Raw genomic sequence first — 7,839 nt, 5'->3', positions numbered from 1 at the left:
TTTACAATGAAAGCAAAACATTAGATTATGTCAGGAGAGTACCCAGCCAGAAATATTCACACACCCATTTTTCAAGCTAGCATATAATGTCACAAAAACCAAAACCACAGCTAAATGCAGCACTAACCTTTGATGCTCTTCATCAGATGACACTCCTAGGACATTATGTTATACAATACATGCATGTTTTGTTCATTCAAGTTCATATTTATATAAAAAAACAGCTTTTTTACATTAGCATGTGACGTTCAGAACTAGCATACCCACCGAAACTTCCGGTGAATTTACTAAATTACTCACGATAAACGTTCACAAAAAACAAAACAATTATTTTAAGAATTATAGATACAGAACTCCTTTATGCAATCGCTATGTCAGATTTTAAAATAGCTTTACGGTGAAAGCACATTTTGCAATATTCTGAGTAGATAGCCCGGCCATCATGGCTAGCTATTTTGACACCCACCAAGTTTGGCCCTCACGAAACTCAGATTTACTATAAGAAAAATTAGATTACCTTTGCTGTTCTTCGTCAGAATGAACTCCCAGGACTTCTACTTCAACAACAAATGTTGGTTTGGTTCCAAATAATCCATAGTTATATCCAAATAGCTGCGTTTGTTCTTGCGTTCAAGACACTATCCGAAGGGTGATGCACCGGCGCATATCGTGACAAAAGATTTCCAAATATTCCATTACCGTACTTCGAAGCATGTCAAACGCTGTTTAAAATCAATTTTTATGTGACTTTTCTGTGAAATAGCGATAATGTTCCGACCGGGCGACGTTGTTTTCGTTCAAAGACTGAAAATGTCAAATGGACTCTTCACGTGCATGCGCGCGCCCATTTCATTGTTCTCAGATCGACCACTATCCAAATGCGCTATTTTTTTCAGCCAGGGACTGCAGAGTCATCATTCAACGTTCTGGCGCCTTCTTAGAGCCTATGGGAGTCTTAGAAAATGTCACGTTACAGCAGAGATGCTCTGTTTTCGATAAAGAGGCTATAGAAGGCCAAGAAATGGTCAGAGAGGGCACTTCCTGTATAGAATCTTCTCAGGTTTTGGCCTGCCATATGAGTTCTGTTATACTCACAGACACCATTCAAAACGTTTTAGAAACTTTAGGGTGTTTTCTATCCAAATCAAACAATTATATGCATAATCTAGTTTCTGGGCAGTAATAATAACCAGATTAAATCGGGTACGTTTTTTATCCGGCCGTGAAAATACTGCCCCCTATCCTAAACAGGTTAAACCGCAGCCGTCGACACAGCAGTTCTTAAAAGAGGAAGTAAACATAGACAAAGCTATATTAAAATTGTCAGTCTAGAGCACCAGTGAAAGGGATTTCGAAATGGGAGAAGTTAGGAGCTATTTATATAAGGACGGTATTTGGTATCATGATAAGTTACCAATACTACCTAAGTCATTGTTTAGAGATGCGGCAAGATTGACACATGGGCAGAGCCATGTGTCAACAGGGGGATAGTAGAGCAGGTTCAGAAACACTTTGTGGCCTATTGGATAACGAACTACTTAATAACCTCTTACATCTAGACGTTCCGCTAGCGGAACACCTGCTCCAATATCCAATGATGGGCGTGGCACGAAATACAAATTCCTCTATTAGCAAAGTTTGACTTCCTGAGAAGAAGCTGACAGCCTTCAAACAGAGCAAAAAAAAAGTGGTCCCAAAGAATATGGCAAAATGAAAAAAGAAATGATACAGCTGTCTTTAATAAGATAAAACTGAACTAACTGCTATCTTGAAATGTTGAAAAAGACGCCCCAGAGTGAGTTCCAAATATCTCTATCGGTTGCCCCAGTGTGAGTTCCTAATATCTCTATCGGTCGCCCCAGCGTGAGTTCCTAATATCTCTATCGGTCGCCCCAGCGTGAGTTCCTAATATCTCTATCGGTCGCCCCAGCGTGAGTTCCTAATATCTCTATCGGTCGCCCCAGCGTGAGTTCCTAATATCTCTATCGGTCGCCCCAGCGTGAGTTCCTAATATCTCTATCGGTCGCCCCAGCGTGAGTTTTTTATGCTCGTGATGTTAGAATGTTCTCTCCATTCCAGAATGTGATTGATACGTAACAGTGCATTTAATCCGCGCTGCCCTCAAACCAAAGCACGCAGACTGTTTTTATTTATAGGCTGTTTTCAAACTTCAATTTCAAATGATTTTCTAACAAGTTTTTATTTTCTAAGAACAGTTTGAATTGAGGTGTGTTCCGCCTCCTCATTCATTCACATAAAAATAGTCTTTTTTTTTTACTTTTGCGGACAATTTAATTTTTGGGACATTTCTGACCGGGACAAAATTCCCCAAGCATTTTCCAATTGTTTGTGCAGTTCAAGTCTGCAGACATTTGCTCATCTCCCGTCAGAACAGGATCTGCACACGTGTTGACATTTTCCATCTGTTGCCCTCATTGTTTTCCTTACTAATAATAACTTTGGAAATGTGTGCGTTTCTATCAAAGTAGGTGCATTATTACGTTGTAATAGTTTATGTATGTCGTTTCTATTGTAGCATAATAGATTTGTGTATATTCTTTATAACCGCGGACACGTGAGGTAACGTTACTCATTTTATAACCTTTATGTTATATTCAATCGTGCTTAGATAGCTAGCTACATTCTTCTATTAGCTCTGTAAAACAATGCTAGTTGCGTCGGAGAAGTATTATCTTGTGTTGTATTTTGAAGCTACATGGCCTTATGACTCCCTAGTGGTGCAGCGGTCAAAGGCACTGCACATCAGTGCTAGAGACGTCACTACAGACTCCCCGGTTCAAATCCAGGCTGTATCACAACTGGCTGTGATTGGGAGTCCCATAGGGCAGCGCACAATTGGCCCAGCGTTGTCCGAGTTTGGCCGGTGTAGGCCATCATAGGTAAATAATAATTTGTTGTTAAATGACTTGCCGAGTTAAATAAAACATATGACCATGGTTTGTTTATGTGGTCTATTCAGCATGGCTCTGTTCTGCCCTGCCTTTCTTACTGTTATAACTCAAATCTGTGATTTTGTCAATGCAATAAACTATTTTTATAGCAGTGTTTATTATGTTATTTGTAATATTGTTTTATTGCTATATCCTTATATTGTATTCTAATGAATAATTCCTCTTTATTCTGTACTTTCAGAAACCACAAACAGTATTTGCCAATATCATAACTGGAACTGGACATCTTTCCAGCTGAAGATTGAGGACAGCTTTTGTATGCTAACGTTCTCTCCTTAACAGTTTTACTGGATGGAAACACAGCAAGAAAACACATAGGCCAATATGTAATAGTCGTCTATTTTATTGAAGTATTGGTAGTTGGTTCAACAACAACTTGTTTTACTAGAGGACAAAAAAATTGAATATGCATAACCCATATTTAATATTCATGCAGTGACTGAACAACAACTGCATTTCCACCCCCACCTCTAAAGGCATAGTATCATGGCAGGTCACCTGTCAAGTCACCTGTCAGGTCAGCCAGTCACTTATTGCTGCAGATGTGCTCAATAATGCTTGAGCATGTGATACTCCTCAAAGCATGGTGAAATACATAGAGGTGTATCACAAGCTAAACACATGTATTTTGTCATCTTCCTCTGCTTACTTCTCCTGGCGCCAGACAGGCAGACTTTGCAGTGCCTCCGTGTGCGACTACCTTGAGCAGCAGTTTGAGGGACTTTGCAGGGAAAATGCCGTGCAGTGAGGCGTAGGGGATTGTCTACAGCAGGGCGACCCCCCCAGTGGAGGGGCACCGAAGGGTGTGGTGCTCCTAAAAAGGGTTCTAAATGAGTGTTCTAAATGAGTGTTCTAAATGATGGTTCTAAATGAGTGTTCTAAAAGAGGGTTCTAAATGAGGGTTCTACATGAGTGTTCTAAATGAGCGTTGTAAATGAGTGTGAGTTGAAGCCTTTGATTCCCCTGCCTCTGGGTGCCTGTCGACTTGTTACATGATTACTGTTATAGGTGTAAACACTATAGTAAATATAATTTATATTTTCTAGTCTGAGAGGTTCTGAATAGAACCTGTTTCCAAACAGTATGAATAATAACAATGGCTGGGCTGATGGGCAGTTCAGTGAGTTGGAGCCTTTGATTGCCCTGCCTCTGTATTACTGAATGAAAGAGAGCCCAGCCCTGAAATGAATCACCCTGATGATCCTCTGACCTCAACATAACAATGACGTAGGCAACCACCTTGGATGGACAATAGTTTATTACTGTATACACCGGGTGTACACCGTTTAGTTTATACTGGATACACCGGGTGTACACCGTTAGTTTATACTGTATACACCGGGTGTACACCGTTAGCTTATACTGGATACACCGGGTGTACACCGTTAGTTTATTCCTGGATACACCTGGTGTACAGAGGAGGAGGTAGGCCTACACTACCCACAACCCCCTCCTACTGCAGTACATACAGGAGGAGGTAGGCCTACACTTCCTTGCAGGACTATGACCTGATCCTAGATCATAATGAATCAGATTACATGGAGAGGGGGGACCTGATCCTATATCATAATGACTCAGATTACATGGAGAGGGGGACCTGATCCTATATCATAATGAATCAGATTACATGGAGAGGGGGGACCTGATCCTAGATCATAATGAATCAGATTACATGGAGAGGGGGGACCTGATCCTAGATCATAATGAGTCTGATTACATGGAGAGGGGGGGACCTGATCCTATATCATAATGACTCAGATTACATGGAGAGGGGGACCTGATCCTATATCATAATGAATCAGATTACATGGAGAGGGGGGACCTGATCCTAGATCATAATGAATCAGATTACATGGAGAGGGGGGACCTGATCCTAGATCATAATGAGTCTAATTACATGGAGAGGGGGAGACCTGATCCTAGATCATAATGAATCAGATTACATGGAGAGGGGGGACCTGATCCTATATCATAATGAATCAGATTACATGGAGAGGGGGGACCTGATCCTAGATCATAATGAATCAGATTACATGTTTTCACTATATATTTTACCTCTTGGGGATGTCATTCGAAAACATAATGTTAAATTTCACTGCTATGCGGACGACACACAGCTGTACATTTCAATGAAACATGGTGAAGCCCCAAAATTGCCCTCGCTAGAAGCCTGTGTTTCAGACATAAAGAAGTGGATGGCTGCAAACTTTCTACTCTTAAACTCGGACAAAACAGAGATGCTTGTTCTAGGTCCCAAGAAACAAAGAGATCTTCTGTTGAATCTGATAATTAATCTGGATGGTTGTACAGTCGTCTCAAATAAAACTGTGAAGGACCTTGGCGTTACTCTGGACCCTGATCTCTCTTTTGAAGAACATATCAAGACTGTTTCAAGGACAGCTTTTTTCCATCTACGTAACATTGCAAAAATCAGAAATGTTCTGTCCAAAAATGACGCAGAAAAATTAATCCATGCTTTTGTTACTTCTAGGCTGGACTACTGCAATGCTCTACTTTCCGGCTACCCGGATAAAGCACTAAATAAACTTCAGTTAGTGCTAAATACGGCTGCTAGAATCCTGACTAGAACCAAAAAATTTGATCATATTACTCCAGTGCTAGCCTCCCTACACTGGCTTCCTGTTAAGGCAAGGGCTGATTTCAAGGTTTTACTGCTAACCTACAAAGCATTACATGGGCTTGCTCCTACCTATCTTTCCGATTTGGTCCTGCCGTACATACCTACACGTACGCTACGGTCACAAGACGCAGGCCTCCTAATTGTCCCTAGAATTTCTAAGCAAACGGCTGGATGTAGGGCTTTCTCCTATAGAGCTCCATTTTTATGGAATGGTCTGCCTACCAATGTGAGAGACGCAGACTCAGTCTCAACCTTTAAGTCTTTACTGAAGACTTATCTCTTCAGTAGGTCCTATGATTAAGTATAGTCTGGCCCAGGAGTGTGAAGGTGAACGGAAAGGCTGGAGCAACGAACCGCCCTTGCTGTCTCTGACATGCCGGTTCCCCTCTTTCCACTGGGATTCTCTGCCTCTAACCCTTTTACAGGGGCTGAGTCACTGGCTTACTGGTGCTCTTCCATGCCGTCCATGGGAGGGGTGCGTCACTTGAGTGGGTTGAGTCACTGACGTGGTCTTCCTGTCTGGGTTGGCGCCCCCCCCTTGGGTTGTGCCATGGCGGAGATCGTTGTGGGCTATACTCGGCCTTGTCTTCGGACGGTGAGTTGGTGGTTGGAGACATCCCTCTAGTGGTGTGGGGGCTGTGCTTTGGCAAAGTGGGTGGGGTTATATCCTGCCTGTTTGGCCCTGTCCGGGGGTATCATCGGATGGGGCCACAGTGTCTTCTGATCCCTCCTGTCTCAGCCTCCAGTATTTATGCTGCAGTAGTTTATGTGTCGGGGGGCTAGGGTCAGTCTGTTACATCTGGAGTATTTCTCTTGTCTTATCCGGTGTCCTGTGTGTATTTAAATATGCTCTCTCTAATTCTCTCTTTCTCTCTTTCTGTCTTTCTCTCGGAGGACCTGAGCCCTAGGACCATGCCTCAGGACTACCTGGTATGATGACTCCTTGCTGTCCCCAGTCCACCTGGCCGTGCTGCTGCTCCAGTTTCAACTGTTCTGCCTGCGGCTATGGAACCCTGACCTGTTCACCGGACGTGCTTGTTGCACCCTCGACAACTACTATGATTATTATTATTTGACCATGCTGGTCATTTATGAACATTTTAACATTTTAACATCTTGACCATGTTCTGTTATAATATCCACCCTGCACAGCCAGAAGAGGACTGGCCACCCCTCATAGCCTGGTTCCTCTCTAGGTTTCTTCCTAGGTTTTTGGCCTTTCTAGGGAGTTTTTCCTAGGGAGTTTTTCCTAGCCACCGTGCTTCTTTCACATGCTTTGCTTGCTGTTTGGGGTTTTAGGCTGGGTTTCTGTACAGCACTTTGAGAATATCAGCTGATGTACGAAGGGCTATATAAAAATAAATTTGATTTGATTTGATTTGAGAGGAGGGACCTGATCCTAGATCATAATGAATCAGATTACATGGAGAGGACGACCTGATCCTAGATCATAATGAATCAGATTACATGGAGAGGGGGGACCTGATCCTAGATCATAATGAATCAGATTACATGGAGAGGGGGGACCTGATCCTAGATCATAATGAATCAGATTACACGGAGAGAGGGGGACCTGATCCTAGATCATAATGAATCAGATTACATGGAGAGGGGGGACCTGATCCTATATCATAATGAATCAGATTACATGGAGAGGGGGGACCTGATCCTATATCATAATGAATCAGATTACATGGAGAGGGGGGACCTGATCCTAGATCATAATGAATCAGATTATATCATAATGAATCAGATTACATGGAGGGGGGGACCTGATCCTATATCATAATGAATCTGATTACATGGAGAGCCGGATATATATATTATAACCTACTATTGTTTAATATTTAATATGCCATAAACTATTGTTTTTTTATAACAGTTTCATTAATTCATTGTAATTAACTTAATCATTATGACACACCCCTCTCTATTGTCATTGGTTGCACTAATTGCACTGCTCGTCTACATAACCTGGTTCAAGTATTGATGACATCACCCTGAAGAAGGCACAGTGAAGCTGAAACGTTGGTAAATACCCAATAAAAAGAGGATTGACTGTTTCGAAAAGGGTCAGAGCCACTGAGTGGACAAAATATTAAGGATACCTTCCTAATATTGAGTTACGCCTGGTCAGTTTGTCATGGAAAGAAAGGTGTCCTTAATGTTTTGTGTAAATTACATAATAATTATACATTTATGGATTGTTTTATATAGCCTATTGTT

The 7,839-nt window shown here is 41.9% G+C and overlaps 1 long non-coding RNA gene across 1 annotated transcript; it reads left to right on the top strand.

The window, feature by feature from the left end:
- The first annotated feature begins 2,477 nt into the window (after positions 1-2,477).
- On the top strand, positions 2,478-3,773 carry LOC145877072 (uncharacterized). Its single transcript, XR_014391569.1, has 3 exons — positions 2,478-2,900; positions 3,154-3,489; positions 3,641-3,773. It is a non-coding gene; the product is annotated as an uncharacterized LOC145877072 (long non-coding RNA).
- Positions 3,774-7,839: the final 4,066 nt, after the last annotated feature.

This window comes from Salmo salar, unplaced genomic scaffold (assembly GCF_965601325.2).
Source record: "Salmo salar unplaced genomic scaffold, fSalSal1 ptg000669l, whole genome shotgun sequence".
In the NCBI taxonomy this organism is placed as follows: Eukaryota; Metazoa; Chordata; class Actinopteri; order Salmoniformes; family Salmonidae; genus Salmo; species Salmo salar.
This window is presented reverse-complemented; position numbering and strand designations above follow the sequence as displayed.